At 43.9% G+C, this 16191-nt stretch overlaps 1 pseudogene; it reads left to right on the plus strand.

Moving 5' to 3' along the window:
- The first annotated feature begins 634 nt into the window (after nucleotides 1-634).
- Nucleotides 635-16191, plus strand: part of LOC111899052 (L-type lectin-domain containing receptor kinase IX.1-like) — a 39991-nt pseudogene continuing 24434 nt past the window's right edge.

The raw sequence follows: 16191 nt of genomic DNA on the forward strand, positions 1-16191 counted from the left end.
TTAGAGGTGGTGGAGATGGAGGCAATGGTAGAGGTGGTGAGGGAGGCAGTGACGGTAGCGGGGACGGAGGCAGAGGTTGTAGATGAGGTGGTGGGAGAGGATCTTTCTTTGTTCACATTTAGTCATTTTTTTTGTAAACTATGTACCATTCAACTTGTTGCACTTTTCACATATTACCCTTTTACCTATGGTCGCGGGTCACATGGATAATACGTGAATAGGTTCAACAAGTTAGAGAGTATATGATGTGCATAAAAAGAAAAGTAACTAAATAGGAACAAAATCAATAATGTATTACGGCTCATAAGTCATTTTCCCTTTTAACCTAGACTTGTTTAAGTGGTTGAGATGTAAGGAGAATAACATGTATTCTGTCCAAAAATAACGCGTGGAATATGTCCAGAAAAATAACTAACGTGTGGAATAAGGAAACAAGAGACTTCTCAATATTTACACAAATGCATTTTTTTCGTAGAATAATTAAAGGCTCTACATATAGGTCTTCATAAAAAATTATGCGTGCCACCATGTTGCTGAATAAAACACATAATAATGTGAAAATACGATGAAAAAGTTAAGGCTTTTCTTATGAGTAAGACAAGATGACTGAATGGAACCTTGGTATCAGTTTTGATACGCCAGTTGACTCAAAGTTTCGTAAAGCCTATCACAATGGTGTCCACATACAGATGATAAGAATCAATTTTCTTGTTGGATGCATGGATGAGTTGACGTGGGTTCCTGCCTTATATATTGATGCTAATTGTGAAGAATAACCACTAACCTATCATAAATTTTTAGCAAGTTTCTGTAGTCATGTCCATCTTAACATGCTTGCTTCTTGTGTTAATCCTCCCACACACACTGTCACTTAATTTCAGTTTTCCAAACATTAATGCAGATTCCAAGGAGATAATAACAGAAGGTGGTGGAGCATATCTCTCTGATGCGGGAATCCAGGTGACCCCTGAAGACGACCGTATGCTAGAGAACAGGAGACAAGGCAGAGCAACATACTTCAGACCGCTTCACCTTTGGGACAAGACCTCCACAGAGATAGCCAGCTTCTCCACCAATTTCTCATTTGTCATTGATTCAAAATCAAAAAAAGCTTATGCTGATGGCCTCACATTCTTCCTTGCAAAGAATAATTCTTTTATAAATAGTGGTGGAGCCATGGGGCTTCCAATCGATTCGGAAAACAATGTAATGATACATCCATTTGTTGCAGTAGAGTTTGATACTTATTCTAACCCGAAAATCGATCGAACCACCTCTGATCATGTAGGCATCAATATCAACTCTCTTACGTCTGCTAGGTTTGTGGAATGGTGGAGCAACATAACATCTGGAAGAGACTGTTCTGCTCGGATTGACTATGAATCGGCTTCTAAGTTTTTGAGGGTTTCTTTCACCGATTTTCGAAATAATACGCTTGTATGGCAGGATGGACTTAATTACAATATTGATCTAAGGGATGTGTTGCCAGAATGGGTTATTTTTGGGTTTTCAGCAGCAACTGGGACCTTGTTTGAGAAAAACACTGTAAAATCTTGGTCTTTTAAAAGTTCTGTTTTAGGAGTTGATGAAAGCGTGAAGGGGAAGAAGGGGACACCAGTATATTTGGTGGGATTGATAGTTGGAGCATGTGTTGTAGTGGCTTTGTTGGCTATGATTGCAATTATATGCTGGAGGAAGAGAAAAAGCAAGGAAAATGAAGTGGTGGAAGTCGGATCTGGTGTGGTGATGAACAACGAATTGGAAATAGGCAGCACTGGGCCTAGAAGTTTCTCTTACCACGAATTATCTCGGTCGACTGGTGGGTTTGCAGGGAATGAGAAGCTAGGAGAGGGAGGCTTCGGAGAGGTTTACAAAGGTTTTCTGGAAGATTCAAGCACGTATATTGCAGTCAAAAGGGTGTCAAAGAGTTCCAAACAGGGGATCAAGGAATTTGCATCAGAAGTAAACATCATTAGCCGACTGAGGCACAGAAATCTAGTGAAACTCATTGGTTGGTGCCATGACAATGGAGAACTCATGCTTGTTTATGAGTTTATGCAAAAGGGAAGCTTAGATTTACATCTCTTCAAGGGAAAGAGCTTGTTATCATGGGGCACAAGGTACAAAATTGCCCGTGGCCTGGCTTCTGCTTTGCTTTATCTACATGAAGAATGGGAACAATGTGTTTTGCATAGAGATATCAAATCAAGCAACGTGATGTTGGACGCAAATTTCAACGCAAAACTTGGTGATTTTGGGTTAGCCAAATTGGTTGACCACGACAAAGGCTCGCAGACGACCATGCTGGCTGGAACTTTGGGTTACATGGCTCCTGAATGTGCAGCAACCGGCAAGGCAAGTAGAGAATCGGATGTGTTTAGCTTTGGAGTCGTTGCATTGGAAATAGCCTGTGGGAGAAAACCCATTGAAGAAAGGCAAGGAAAATTAGTCGAATGGGTGTGGGAGCTGTATGGGACTGGGTCTGGAACTCTATTACAAGCAGTGGATCCGCGGCTAGGCTTAGATTACGAGGAAGAAGATATAAAGCGTTTGATGATCGTTGGGCTATGGTGTGTGCACCCTGACCCTTACCTTCGCCCAACGATGAGACAAGCTATTCATGTACTGAAATACGAAGCTTCCCTGCCTCTTCTCCCATCAAAGATGCCGATCGTCTCTTATGTTTTATCTCGTACATCTTCCTCACATGGTGTCGATTCCATCATCCAGACCCAATCATCAATCAGGGCATCTAACATCGGTCTTGAAGTCAGAAACAACATGGTAGACAGTCTCATCTGATTCTCCAAAACCCATCGTCAAGTGCTGTTCCCATCATTACAACTATTATTATACTTATGTGTGTTTATATACATCTATGTATGTATGTATGTATGTATGTATGTATGGTCTAGTGAATAACATTGTTGCTTTATATAAATGTAAGTGCACCATTCATCATATGTATCAAATTGGCTCTCTTATGTTTTATTTCGATTAACCAATTGTGTGATAACAATCTCTCCTATTCTTGTTTATATTAACCGATTGTGTTATGCATGTCTTACTGTTAAAATTTTCGTAGTTTGGTTGTAGTGTGTAAGATGCGAAGAACAATTAAAAAAATTGTTAGGATACATAGAAAATCTTATCCGATGTTTGATTTATGGTCAACACCAACATACCAATGTCTCTCTTCTAGTTTTACTACACATGTGTCCGGTTCTTCCTCTATAGATGCTTGAGGTGATATGTTAGTTGAGTGACCTAAGGTTCTTATGGCTTCCTACCAATTAAGCTTTATAAAACGTCAATTAAGTTGTTTTCTTGTATGTTTTATCAACTTGGAATCCACATGTACTACTTTTCCAACTAAAGGATTGTCATTAATCTTCCCTAGTGGCAAAATCATCCTAAATTAACGCCCAACCTACTCAAATATGATGGCCTTAGAATGATTCAAAACACTGTATAGGAGAATGAATATCATGGACACCACGATTGACCAAATATAATTTTTATTTCAAATTGTGAAATAAGTCTCCCTATAGTCCTTTCAAATCGGGTGGATATGACATCGTATGTAACGTTCAAAAAATAAGACCAAAAATTTTCAATTTTAAATTAATAAAACGGTAATCCAAAACATCATCACAAAACCTAGATGGATCAAAGTGTATTAATACATCATAAAATATCAGAGTAAATCACAAATTGCAAAATAAAGTGGTGTGTGCTTTGCAATTATCTCAGACTCTTCCCTTTCGAACCAAGAATACCTGAAACATAAACTGATAACTGTAACCACAAAGCTTAGTGAGTTCCCCAAAATACCACATACCATACATAATAATCACAAATGGGGCCCCGCTGTTCATCGGGCCTCGCCCGACATCGGGTCCCGCCCGGCATCGGGTCCCGCCCGGCATCGGGCTCCGCCTGGCATCAAGCCCAGCCCAATACACATATAAACATATAATCATATAATCATACGAACTTATGCGATAATCACAAAGACAATAGCATACAATACGATCATCGATCCTCACCCGACATCGGGTCTTGCCCGGTAAACATACCATCACAAAACACGTACAAGAGTCATGCAGACATCTAGCATCCTAACATAATAAACCATGGGCCGACATTAGTGCCTTCGACCGGCTAACCACAGTGAGGAAACTCACCTTTAACTACTGAATCACTTAGATAAATCTTTGTCTGCTAGTCTGGCAAATCCCCGCGTTGTCATCATAAAACACATCCAATTAATTGTTGGATTCCGACCCATATCTAAGAGTCTAAGCTAGGGTAAAAGACCATTTTTCCCTTTATCTAACTTGGCCCCAGGTCAAGGCCAAATCCAACTACTCGAAAGGCCCAAAACCAAAATGATCGCCCAAAGCCCAATTAAACTAAGCCTAAAACCTTTAATGGCACAAGGCCCAAAATCGACCCATTGGGCTTCTGCTGAGAACACCTTGCGTCCACCCTATGACGCCTGGCGTCCGAACGTCGGGAGTTCCCATGCAAATGACTGGCGTTTGCTCGCTGATTACCAACTTCCAAACCAATGTCTTAATGGCTTAAGATCTTAGTCCAAACTTTAGATCCAATCATAATGGAATGTCTAAAGCCATAAAGTTACGTACACCAAGATCCTAACTCAAAATTAACTATAAGGCTCCAAAAACCTTTCATGGAAGATTATGAATACCCAAGATTGCATTTTTATTATTCTAGACTCGCTATTATGCTTCAAAGGACAATCCAAACCTTTGCACCATTCCACACTCATAAAGATCAAGTCTTTGGGACCAAAAAGAACATAAACTAGCCTTAAATCAAGATCTAACAAATGAGACATCAAGATCTAAACTTTATACCTCAAAATGATGTTCCAAGATGTCAAGAGTTCAGATCCACAAGCTATAGAGAAACCTCAATGCTCCAAAGATCTTCCTTCTCTTATCAAGAACACTAAATGATACAAAAAAGATGAACCAAGGCTTCAAACCCTTATACACACTTAGGGTTTTCGAAATGAGGATGGAGGCTACAGTGGTGAAGGGTTTCGAGTCCATAATGATCTTTAAATAAGGTGAAACCCCTAAAAAATTATGGATTGGTCTCTGCATGCAAACGCTTGGGGTCCATCACAGAACACCTAGCGGTTGATCGTCGGGCGTCATATGCCAAACGCCTGGCGTTTGGACCAAAGGGCCAAAAATTAACATAAAAAGGTTAAAAGTATAAATACATGGAAAGCATGGTGTTAAAAATCTCCCCCAATTGAATCAGACTTCGTCCTCGAAGTCTGTTGCTGCCAACAAGTCTAGGTAGTGCTCCCTCATCTCATCCTCTAGCTTCCAAGTCCACACAGATCCCTTACGGTGCTTCCATTTCACCTTCACCGGATTCACCACCTTATTACGTAAAGCCTTGGTCTTCCTGTCTAGAATCGCAATTGGCCTCTCCACGTAGTTCAGACGCTCATCTACCTGAATATCATCTAGAGAAATCACTTTTCTATCATCAGCTACACACTTCCGCAACTCTGCCCACGTGGGCGATAATCCTTAAGGGACCAATAAACTGGGGGCCCAACTTGCCCCACTTCTAAAACCGGATGTGTAACGTCCAAAAATTATCAGGTAAAAATTTCATTTTTAATTCAACCAAAACATTAATTATCTTTAAGTCAACATTCAATATCTTTTTTCTAAATATTTGAACGTACTTTATATGAAAATAGTTATCAGAGTAAAATCTCAAAATCATCATAATCCGGAATATGGGTGGATGTGGTGCGATAAATTCGGGCCCTTCCTTTTAGAACCGGAAGCACCAAAAAACATAACCATAAAACTGTAAGCACAAAGCTTAGCGAGCTCCCAAAATAGCACATACCATACATACATTTGCCATGGGCTACCCCCGTCCTCTTTTCCCTAAAATGCCATGGGCTACCCCCATAGTCTGACATCCAAGTGCCATGGGCTACCCCCATGGGCTTTCCTTGAAATGCAATGGGTTTCCCCCATGATCTAACATCCAAGTGTCATGGCTACCCCCATGCTCTTCCATACAAATGCCACGGGCTACCCCCGGGGTCTTCCAATCAAGTATCACAAAGACAACTAGCATTCCACATAACAAGTAATCGGTTGGCATTGGTGCCTTCGACCCATAGATATGGTGAGAAGACTCACCTCAATCAGCTGATAATCAAATAAATACTCGGACCGCTGAACCGGATTACCTCGCGCCAACTAAGAATAGATTTATCAGAGTATAATCCCAAAATCTCAAGGTTGCGGAAAATATGGGTACATGCGCTGCGATCAAGCAGGGCCCTTCCCTTTCGAACCAGAAGTACCTGAAACCATAAACAACAAGTGTAAGCACAAAGCTTACTGATTTATCCAAATACCATATACCATACATAACATACGAGTCATACATATCATAAATATCCAATATTCAATAGCGGGTGCTATGTGCCAACCATAGTCTGGCCATTATGCCAGGAGCCATATCATGGTCTTCCTTGCCATGCCAGGGGCCAAACCCAGGGTCTTACAGACAATTGCCCACAGCCACCTTCTAGTCTTCCATGCAAGCATCATAAAGACAACTAGCATACAATCTACAACTACTTATCTACTTAATTGCGAGAGTCTACACTCTCGTCTTACATACGGATTTTCCAGGAGCCGCCTCCTAGTATTTCATACAAATGCCAAGGGCCGCCTCTTGGTCTTCTTATAATACATAAATCAATAGGATAACAATGGTGCCTTCGACCGAAAAGCATAGTGAGGAACCTCACCTCGCAAAGCTGAATCACACTGATCATCCCTAAAAGTTGATCCGACAATGATAGAACTATCAATATCACTAACACTCACTTAACATTTGATTTCGAATCCAAAACTAACAATCCATATATGGGCTAAAAAGACCATTTTACCCCTCACCTAGTTTGGTCCTAGACTAAGGCCCAAACTCATAATCAAAAAGGCTCACAGTCCATATAATCATCCAAAGCTCATTTATGGCCCAATATTCCAAATTGGGCACAATCCCTTACATGGGCCTTACCCTAAAGCCCATTAAATTTTCCATAATCCAAAACATTTGTTTTCAGATGGCCTGACAATGCCCCCAGCAACCTAGCCCAAAAGATAGCCAAAACCTGAAGCCTAAATATGTGAGGCCCAATAAACCGAGTATGCGGGGCGTACTCAGCACGTACGTGCAGCGTACTCACTTAGAGACTTGAACGCTAAGTGTACCTGCTCGTACACCCATCGTACTCACCCTCATTAGCCCAAAGCTTGATTCAACACTTAATCCCATAAGACAAATCTCCAAAACATAGATTTGACTTCCTTTAGTTGGATTATCACATAAAGTTGCTAACTTTACGTTCATGCATGGCTAAATAAAGATCTTAAGCTCAAGAGGGACTTAATAAGTGACTTAATGCATGCATGAAACAAAAAATCTAATAAAGCTTACACCTTTATTCTTAAGGAGACCAAAACAAACACAGATCCGAAAGAACAAGCCCTTAAATGACTTAACTCTTCCGTTAACCCAAAAGGGACCAAAAGCACAACAAACTAATTATGAAGAGATCTAAAAATATACAAGCCAAGATGCAAACTTGATACCTCAGAAAGCTTTCCCAGAAGATAATGATTCTGGATCCAAAACCTTTTTCACCAAGCAAGGCAACTTCAAGCTTCTCCGCTTCCTTCACAAAGGAAAAATAGACACCAAAGTCTTCTTAATAGCTTAAGAACAACACCAAGAGGCTAAGGGGTCGATTTAGGGTTTTAGGAGGATTGGGGGCAGGGTTTTAGGAGGTTTGGGGGCTGGTAAAGAGGCTAGTCATAAACACTTATGATGCTTAAATAGGGTACACTTACTCAAAAATTAGGGTTTAAGCACCCCTCGTATGCCCAGCGTACTCCTTGTACGCCCAACGTATAATGCCAAGGTTCGCGATCTTTACTCCTAGGTACACTATACACCTATGTACGCCTAGCATACTACCCTTCGCAACAGTACGCCCTTCGTACTCCCTATGTACGCCTCGCGTTCTAGGCTTTCCTCTTAAACCCTAAAATACTCTAAAGACCATAACTTCTTCATTATAAATCTAATTTTAACGATCCTTATATCCATGAAAAGGTAACGAGAAGCTCTACACTTTTATCAAAACATAATTTCCATAAAATTTGCTAAACAAAATTCCAATTTCCATAAAATCCCGTTGCCATTTTACCAAAATACCCTGTGGCTCCCAAAACCAAATCCGAACACCCGAATCATCTACATTACATCACCATGCCTAAATGGGTAACGATTCGGGACAAAGAGTTACAACTCTCTCCCACTTAAATTAGATTTCGTCCTCGAAATCATTAATTATCATTCCAGCACATCATATAGCTTGAACAACACAATCACAACCCCTACATGTACAACAACCTTTCCAAAGGAAATAGAACCCAACCCTAGCAGAACTCTACAAACCTGATGAAGGAAGAATCCTTAATCAAACGCAGAAAACCACTTCTACTTTCCCCGGAACCTAAAATCTCAAATTGATCTGACTCCTCGATAAACCGCCCACACTGAACCAGTACAATGGCAAATCCTCACTAAATTTCAGACCAATAAAAATGCTTCCAACCCTTGATTATATTGATGATTAGATTGGGAACAAAATCATTGACCATATACTGCGGAAAAAAGCTCATACTTGACAAAAGGCTCAGATAATCCTTCAAGTAGAAGATTCGTCCCTATAACGGTTAGACTCAAATGAGAGCTGCGCAACAAGGTCAAATCAATTACTTTGAGATTATTTAATCCAAACTGCAAGTGACCTAGCATATGCCCCGAATAACAAGCGACTCCAAAAACAAATCCCAAATCACTAATATCGCCCCGACTCATCTTGATGCCCCTATCTGCTTTCCAAAAGCAACTAAGACCTCCCTGGTCCCAACTTATATGCCAACTAACTGAAACACCGGATTCCCGCCCGGTTGTTGTAACACCCAAAAAATTCAAGCCAAATTTAAACTTTTTAACACATTTTAAAACCATTAAGTTATTATAGGTTGCTTTAAAAATAGTGTAGCACCTGGTTCCTGGTATGTATGATTTATTTGAGTATTTTACATTTTTAGCCTTGGACTCGGCGAGTCGTAGGCTAGACTCGCCGAGTAGGGATGGGATTTTGAGCACGGTTAAGTTGGCGACTCGGCGAGTCCATACTCTGGACTCAACGAGTCCACCAGCCTGGAAGAAACCCTAATTTCAGGGGTTTGAACCCCATTTAAACCCCCCTTATGCATCCCAAGTTTGCCTCCTTCACCCTCAGAGCATCATATACCGAACCCTAACCCTCTCCTTGTGATTTCAAGTGTTCTTGTGCTTGTTCCTTGAAGATTGAAGAAGAGAAGGAAGGAAAGACCAAAAGAGAAGGTGAAGAAAATGGATCTAGGACTTAATCTAGAGTTCATTGAGGTACAATTCGGATCTATTCTGTTTTTATGCTCAAATCCCCTTTGGAACACCATAAAGCTATCTTCGAACCATTTCCAAGCTTGTTAGTAGTATAGGGATCATAATGGGTTGAATAGTTGCTAGATCTGGTCATGTTTGAGTTCCAGAAGCCTAGATCTAATACATTTATGGGGCCATATTGCATGAAAGCCCTAGATCTACCCCTTTTAGTATGTTTTGAGCCTTAGAATCCCCATTGTTGATTTTATACACGTAAAGTTGGAAACTTTACGTGTTAACCAAGTCCTAGTGTAACGACCCAATTTTTATCAAGATTTTTTTTTCATTTTTAATTACTCAAACAATTCCCATCACTCATAATTTCAAAACCATTTGTTTTCCAAATCATAATTATTACAATTTCAATGTACTTTTGAAAACATCAGATAGTCCCATCACACAAAAAGAGAGGTAGAGTGCACGCCACGTCATCACGCCTTGCCTTTGCCCTTCGGCTCTAAAGTACCTAAAACAATCAACAACCTGTAAGCAAAATGCTTAGTGAGTTTCCTAGAGCATACCACACACACAAACCATATATCATATATTATGTTAGCTATAAAAGCTACACATATATCACGTAAGCCATGCATAAATGAAACCTGAGAAAGTGCCATGGGCTACCCCACATGGTCTTTGCCTAGGACTGCCATGGGCTCCCCCACATGGCCTTACATCCAATGTCATGGGCTACCCCACATGGTCTTCACCTAGGACTGCCATGGGCTACCCCACATGGTCTTACATCCAATGCCACGGGCTCCCCCGGGGTCTTCATGCATAACATGCCATCACATAACAGCACACAAAATATCTACCACATATGTCATAAACACATAATGGGCCGGCCTTGGTGCCTTAGACCCATGGGTATGGTGAGAAGACTCACCTGTTACGAATGCTGAACTGAGACTTTGCGACCAAATGTACCCCACGGGCTGCTCCACGCAACTGCCTAAAAAGTGTCATACAATATCCAGTAATTTCCCCAAAGTCCATCCTGGTCAACTACAGCCAAGGTCAAGTCAACTGTCCATGTTGACCCTAACTCGCCGAGTACAACTAGTGACTCGCCGAGTTTCCCAGAATATCATCTACTCGCCGAGTCATCGAGGCGACTTGTCGAGTTCATACAGTCTTGATTGATAATCTAAGGTCATATGTCGAGTTCCCTTGCTTGACACTCGACACGTCTACGAACATCCAACCATTAGGAAATCCTACTCGACTCGCCGAGTTGTTCCTTCAACTCGCCGCGTTCTAGGTAACCTTCATCCAACTCGCCGAGTTGTTCATCCAGCTCGCCGAGTTCATGGCAAAATTTAACGGGCTCGTCGAGTTGTTCATCCAACTCGGCAAGTCCATGCCTGCCTTCAAATCGCCGAGTCACCCCCTGTGACTCGCCGAGTCCTTTCAGATCTCCAGCCATACATACCCTTTTTGAGCCATGCAAAGCTTCCAAACTGCAGATCTAGGCTCCTGAGGCATGCTTTCCACGTAAAGTTGCAAACTTTACGTGCATGCAAGGCTTTAAGGCCCGAAAATAGCAAATCTAAGCTTGGAATGGGGTAATACACTTGAGGGAAGGTACATGCTAAGCTCAACTGATAACTTTATGCATCTTAAGTCCAAAAAGAGTTCAGATCTGAAGTTACAACTTCAGATCTTGGATTAAACACAAAAGCCCTTTCTTAGAATCCATGCAGAAGAGGGTTTTGGGTGGAAATGAGCCAAGAGATAGCTTAATACCTTTAGAAAGTGCTCCATAGAAGTAGATCTAGAATCCCCACGAGCCCTTGCTTCTTTTAGGTTGATTCCTCAAGTGATTCCTTCACTAAATCCCTCCTTCAAGCTTCAAAATCACCAAGAACACACTCACACTTGAATCAGGGTTTTAAGGAGGTATGGAGCTGTAAAGGGGAGGCCAAGGGAGGCTAATGACCCTTTAAATAGGGTTCAAGGCCCTGGAATCTAGGGTTTCATCTGCTAGCATCTACTCGGTGAGTACCATAATGGACTTGGCGAGTAGATAATTAAACCCCCGCGTCCAAACCCGCTACTACTCGACGAGTTGGGAAGCCAACTCACCGAGTAGGTCCTCCAAAAATCCACACCAAAATATCTTTATCAATACCTGAGGATCAGGATGTTACAACTCTCCCGTACTTGAATTAGGCTTCGTCCTCGAAGCCTGCTGGTCCAAACAACTCCAGATTGAAGCCTCGCATCTCACTTTCCGGTTCCCAAGGCCATTCGGAACCCTTTCGGTGCTGCCATTGCACCTTTACCAACTTTACTTCTTTATTACGGAGCCTTTTCGTCTTCTTGTATAGAATCGCAACTAGTCTCTCGACATAACTCAGGCTCCCATCCAACTGAATGTCGTCCAAGGATATGACTGAAGACTCGTCGGCAACACACTTCCGAAGCTGAGACACATGGAAGGTGTTGTGAATCCGACTAAGCTCCTCTGGGAGCTTTAAACGATACGCCACCTTGCCCACCCGGGCGATGATCCTGAACGGGCATATGAATCGAGGACCCAATTTGCCCCTCTTGCGGAACCAAATAATCCCTTTCTAGGGTGACACCTTCAGTAAGACAAAGTCTCCTTCCTGAAATTCGAGGTCTGATCGACGCCGGTCTGCATAGCTTTTCTGACGACTATGCGTGACTCGCAATCGATCGCGTACCTGCTGAATCAGTCCGGTGGTCTCAAGTACCACCTCCGTGCTCCCCAAAACCCAATGTCCAACCTCATCCCAGCATACTAGAGTCCTGCACCTCCGTCCATATAACATCTCAAATGGTGCTCGGTCAATACTGGCATGATAGCTATTATTGTATGAAAACTCTACCAGTGGGAGGTACGTATCCCAACTCCCTCCGAAATCCAGTACACATGCCCGTAGCATGTCCTCCAGTGTCTGGATTGTCCTCTCACTTTGGTTGTCGGTCTGGGGGTGATATGTCGTACTAAAATGCAGTTGGGTACCCAGTTCCTCATGGAACTTCCTCCAAAACCTGGATGTAAACTGAACATCCCTATCTGAAACCACTGATACTAGCACACCGTGCCTGGCCACCACCTCTCGAACATAAATGTCCGCCAACTTCTCTACAGATATACTCTCGGAGATCGGAATGAAGTGAGCACTCTTCGTCAGTCTGTCCACAATCACCCATATGGAATCGACTCCCCTCACTGTCCACGGTAGCTTAGTGATAAAATCCATGGTGATCTCTTCCCACTTCCACATGGGAATGGGTAATGGTTGAACCTTACCATGAGGTCGCTGGTGCTCGGCCTTGACCTTCCTACAGGTCAAGCATCGCTCCACATACCCAGCGATCTCCCGCTTCATGCAGGGCCACCAATAGCTCATTCTCAAATCCCTATACATTTTTGTCGCACCTGGGTGTATAGAAAATTTGGACTTATGCGCTTCCTCTAACAATCTCTGCCTCACTCCCCCCAACATCGGCACCCATGCTCGGCCACACTGCATCAACAAGCCACGACTATCCTTAACAAACAAAGGATACTGCCCCCGAATTCTTTCCAATTTCCAGTTCTCCTTCTTCATCCCCTCGACCTGAGCCTCTCGAATCATGTCTATCAAGGGTGGGCTTACCGTCACCCTCAAACAAATATCCCTGATCGGCGACCCCGTCGCTTTGCGACTCAAGGCATCGGCCACCACGTTGGCCTTCCTCGGATGGTATATGATCTCATAGTCATAATCCTTTAGCACGTCCAACCATCTCCTCTGATGCATATTCAGGTTTTGCTGGTCCATCAAATACTTCAGACTCTTGTGATCGGTATACACAACGAATTTCACCCCATATAAATAGTGCCTCCAAATCTTGAGGGAAAACACCACTGCCCCTAACTCTAGGTCATGCATGGGTTAATTTTCCTCGCGAGGCTTCAACTGCCTCGATGCATATGTGATCACACGACCCCTCTGCATCAGTACCGCACCCAGACCTAAAATCGATGCATCACAATGTACCATGAAATCGTCCAATCCCTTGGGCAATACTAGGATCGTAGCCTCACATACCTTCTGCCTCAGAGTCTCAAAAGCCCTCTGCTGATCCTCACCCTATCGAAAAGCCACATTCTTCTTGGTCAAACGGGTCAATGGTACCGTAGTCTTGGAGAAATCTTGGATAAATCTCCGATAATAACCCGCTAAGCCCAGGAAGCTATGAATCTCTGAGGCATTCCTCGGTACCTCCCATCGCATCACAGCCTCCACCTTCGATGGGTCAACCGAAATACCCTCTTGATTAACAACATGACCCAAAAACTGCACTTCCCGTAACCAAAAGTCACACTTGGAGAACTTCGCATACAGTTTCTCCGCCCTCAAGGTCTCCAATACCTCTCTCAAATGGTGCTCATGTTGTTCCCTAGTCTTGGAGTGACCAGGATATCATCAATAAAAACAATCACCGATTGATTCAACATCGGCCTGCACACACGATTGATGAGATCCATGAACGCAGTTGGAGCATTGGTCAGCCCGAATGGCATCACCACAAACTCGTAATGCTCATAACGAGTCCTGAAAGCTGTCTTCGGTATATCCACATCCCGAATCCTCATTTGATGGTACCCTGACCGAAGATCAATCTTAGAGAACCACGATGCTCCCTGAAGTTGATCAAACAGGTCGTCAATCCTAGGCAAAGGATAACGGTTCTTCACTGTCAGCTTATTCAGCTCCCTGTAATCGATGCACATCCGGTGCGACCCGTCCTTCTTTTTCACGAAAACGATCGGAGCTCCCCACGGAGAACTACTCGGATGGATTAACCCTCGGTCTAGTAGCTCTTGAAGCTATGCAGATAATTCCAGCATCTCGGGTGGCGCCAACCGATATGGTGCCTTTGCTATCGGGGCGGCACCGGGTACCAGATCAATTTGAAACTCCACCTGCCTCTTAGGAGGCACCCCAGGTAACTCTTCGGAAAAAACGTCCCGAAATTCCCGCACCACTGGTACACCATCGATATCTGTCACCGCCTCCACTTGCGTATCTAAAACATAGGCCAAAAATCCCATGTAGCCCTGCTGCAAAAACCTCCTCGCCCTCGTAGCTGAACAAAGGGTCGGGCCCTGTGTAGTCCTCTCACCGTGGATAACTAGTTCTCCCCCTCTTGGGGTTCGAACCAGGACGAGCTGCCACTCACAATCGATCATAGCCCCATTGGCCCCCAGCCAGTCCATCCCAATAATCACCTTCAATCCTCGCAATGGTATGCGAACCAAATCAATGCGAAACCTTTCGCCGTGCACATTCAGAATGCAATCCTGACACACCCTCGCAGCACTCACAGTGCGATCATCCGCAATCTCCACCTCGAGCCGGGTATCCAGAGTCCCCGGTGCATCTCGGAATTTCTTGCTAAGCGCAAGAGATACAAAAGATCGGGTAGCCCCCGAATCAAATAAGACATGGGCTGTCACACCATTGACCAGAAAGGTCCCTATACAAAGCATAATAAGCGTACATACAAGCATTTAACATAAAAAAGACAGAGGATAATGAACACATACCAGCCACAACATCTGGCGCGACCCAAGCCTCCTCGGTAGTCAGCTGGAATGTGCGGTTCTTCGCCGCTGGAACCTCCGCCTGAGGGCGGCCATCAGTAATCCTCATAGTGGCGGGCGCGGGCGCTGCCACGGATCCTCCTCCTCCTTGCAACCTCGGACAATCAGCCTTTTTTATGGCCTGTCTGGTTGCAGTGAAAACATATCAAGCCCTTCTTGGGGCAATCCTTACTCAAATGACCCAGGTGGCCACATGAGTAGCACCCCGACAACCCAATTGTCCGACAAGTCCCACTATGAAATATCCCGCACTTGGCACACCAGCCCCGACCCTGCTGGCCCTTACTCAAAGAATCAGAGGTCTTAGGCTTCTTACCCTAGGCCCCCGCTGCCTGAACCTGCTCAGTATTCCGCTTCGTGCGGGACTCCAACTCCATCTCCCTCTCACGGGCCTTATCAACCATCTCATTCAGGGTTTTGCACCCTGTAAAGCTTACAAATTCCCGTTTGTCCTCTCTCAACATAGAGTGGTATCGGCTCCTCCTCAAGTCCTCATCTGCCGCATACTGAGGGATCAAGGAAGCTCGCTCTCGAAACTTGGCGGTGATCTCCGCCACAGTCTCAGTGGTCTGCTGTAAATCAGGAAAATCCCTCACCATCCGTTGCACCTCAATAGGTGGTGCAAACTCCTGATAGAATCGTCATACAAACTCGGCCCACGACATGTCAGCCACAGCGGTTGCTCCCACCTGACTAGTAATCTCGCCCCACCAATCTCGGGCCCTGTTCGTCAGCATACAGGAAGCAAATGCAACCTTTGCCTCCTCCGGGCAAGAACTCGTGCGCTGGGCATTCTCAATGTCCGCCACCTAGCGTCTGCTCGCAATGGGGTCCCTGACCCCTAAAAACTCCAGAGCTCCACATGCCTTGAACTCCCTAAACGAGGGGCTTCGAGCTCCACCCTGACCCGTAGAAATATCGGCCCTGAATGCTCTAAGCCTCTCTTCCATGATCTCCATCATACCCTCCTTGAC

This window comes from Lactuca sativa, chromosome 9 (assembly GCF_002870075.4).
Source record: "Lactuca sativa cultivar Salinas chromosome 9, Lsat_Salinas_v11, whole genome shotgun sequence".
NCBI classification, from domain to species: domain Eukaryota; kingdom Viridiplantae; phylum Streptophyta; class Magnoliopsida; order Asterales; family Asteraceae; genus Lactuca; species Lactuca sativa.